Consider the following 2,737-nt stretch of genomic DNA (forward strand, 5'->3'; position numbering starts at 1 on the left):
TATGCCTATCGTTGCACTTGACATTGTCTTTTTTAAAAGTCACATCCCAAATCTGAAAAAAATGTAAGGATGGAAGCACCAGAAGTGAAGAGATCTTGATGGTCCTTTCCATTTTACCCCCATTGCCAGGAGAGGAGAGAAGCTCAGTGTGCAGGCATTGTTGTTCTTGTTGAAAAGGTGCCAAGGAGCCTGGAAGAGTGTTTAGATTTGGATTGACTTCTAGCTGGTCATCCAAGTTAGAGGTCATTAATTCTATGATACATCAGGAGGTCTCAAGAGATTCAGGGAGGAAGAAGAGCACATAACCTCACGATGAAATTTGAATGAGTCCTGGGCATTTCTAGAGAATTCTGTGGCTTGTTTCTGTTCTCCCTTTCCTCCATTAGGGAGGAAAATTTTCCTAGCAAACACATTCACAGACAGAGACATACACCCTCTGGCTAACACCAGGAAAACTGCAAAGACAAGGCTTTGTTGACACGAAAGGCTGTGATGTAGTAAGCCAGAATCACTGCCTGCTGGGTTGAGACAGCAAGGCAGTTGTGAAGGGGCTGTATTTAGACAGGCACTTGAGCCCACCAAGAGTAAGAAACCCTACCACTGTCAGCCAGCCCTGTAGATGCACCCGACTTCCCAAACAACAGTATCCCCCAATGCAGCCCAACAGAAATGTTGATTTAAATTATTCGTGCTAATGTGAGTGTGGGATAAGGTGATGTGATTCTTGGCTTGCTGACAGGAAGCTGTGAATGATGTGGTAATGGTGTATATATATCCCAGCCTGGATGCCCGAGAAGAAAGGCAGGACTGTGAAATCACAGCAGGACCCTGTCATTTGCTGCCCTGCTGAGTACGACAGACACACACAGGGCTGTGTCCAGGTCTGTCAGGAGAGGTAACCAGACAAGCCCCAGGAGTCCAGAAAAATCCTCAATCTCTTCCCAGAAGATTGTGTGGAGAATATCAAGCAGAGAGAAAGCACAACTCTTTATATTTTAATTACAAAGAATAGAAAATTGCTAAACAGATAATGTCAGGGTTCACCGAAGAGCTTGAAAAATAACTACAATATGTAGGTTCCCACCTTTGCCACCAACTTCCTGTGTGCCTTGCCTTCAGTGTCCCCATCTTTACACTAGAGTTTGGTGATTCTGAGACATTTAGTTTAATGAAATCAAAAAGAAAATATATTTTATGTTGAGATTTAAAAGAAAATAATAGCTCCAAAATTACGGTCATTAATCTCAGAATGGTTGTAATATGAAGAGTGTACTTCAAAAAAAATTAGTCTGGAAAATACAGTACAGCTGCCCCTCAAAATATCCATAATTCTCATCATGAGAGATCTGAAGGGGTTCACTATAGACAGATAATTAGTTGGGGATGGAGTTAGAGGACTTTAAAAATCATTAAAATTCTTTAAAAATCACATCTACTTGGCAGATGACATGGCATAGATGTCATGCCATATACAGCATTTCTTTCTTTCTTTTTTTCAGTCAGATGGTCCTTTGGCAATAAATTCTACCCACCCCCACCCCAACCCAGTGTTACCAAACTATAACCTGTGCAGAAATGTCATGGTTATGCAAGTAAGGATTTGATTTTCTAATTTCTATATAAGGAGTGTAGTGTGACATTAAACTCACTCGTGTCACAAGAAGAACCTTCAAGCAGGCTTGAAATAAGATACACAGACGAGTTTCTCCATCCTAACTCATGCAATGGGAATGTCCCTGTTGCACCCCAATGCCCTTGCACCCACCCCAGCACAATGATACCACATGTGCTTGTTGGACACTGAGTGAAATCAATGCTGCTCATTCTGCTACTTTCAAAGTCACATTAAGCATCTTCCAGAAACTTCTGCTGTGGGATGGGTTTAATTTGAATCCCACACACAGCCTATGATTTGGAGGCAGCCCCCAGCCTTTTTATTCCTGGTCTTAAGCTGGTGAGGCAAGAAAGATGGTTTTGTCATACAATACAGGAATAACTCAAATTCTGTTTTTATTTTTAAGTGTGACACATCTAACCCTTAGCACTTTTTCACCAAGCATGGTTCTTTCCACTCTTTTCCAAACCTCACAACTGATCTCAACCCCAGCAGTAATTCAGTAGATCTAAGATCTGGTAAAGAAATGATCTCTTAAACTTGGCTTGTTCAGAAGTGAGGGTGGGGGGAACAACCATGTTGATTTGGAAAATTTTCTTAAACTATTTAAATGCCCATGAACCACCCCCACCCGCTTCCCTCTCCCACACCTAGGGTCCCAGAAAGTCTATACAAGAAACATGACAAAAACACCAGCTATAGCCCTGGTGTTTTCTTAAAGCATACATTTAGCTGGGAATTAGAGGGGGAAAAAAACTATGAAACTGAATCAGATTTTATAGTAAGGTGGTAAAGAGCAAATCCATTGGGACTGAATTAAATCTGGCAAATTACAGAAGAAAAAAAATTCAGGTAAGTAGTTTGAAATTTATGCCTGAGCAAACAAATTAATTTTGCTGTGATTCCAGACCACTTTTTGCCCTCATCTGAGGGGAAGAAGTAGCTCATTTTTACAACCTGGGATATAACAACTGCTGGTCTTTATGCTTTTGATAATTCCTTGAGGTTGCTTTGTTTTTGTTTTTGTTTTTTTTAACTCTAAAAATGTTTGAAATTGAACTACACCCTCATTAGCTGGAAACCTTAAATTGGTAGCAAGGCCCAGCTTCTCTCCTAGAAAGA

This window comes from Neophocaena asiaeorientalis, unplaced genomic scaffold (assembly GCF_003031525.2).
Source record: "Neophocaena asiaeorientalis asiaeorientalis breed wild unplaced genomic scaffold, Neophocaena_asiaeorientalis_V1.1 scaffold400, whole genome shotgun sequence".
NCBI classification, from domain to species: domain Eukaryota; kingdom Metazoa; phylum Chordata; class Mammalia; order Artiodactyla; family Phocoenidae; genus Neophocaena; species Neophocaena asiaeorientalis.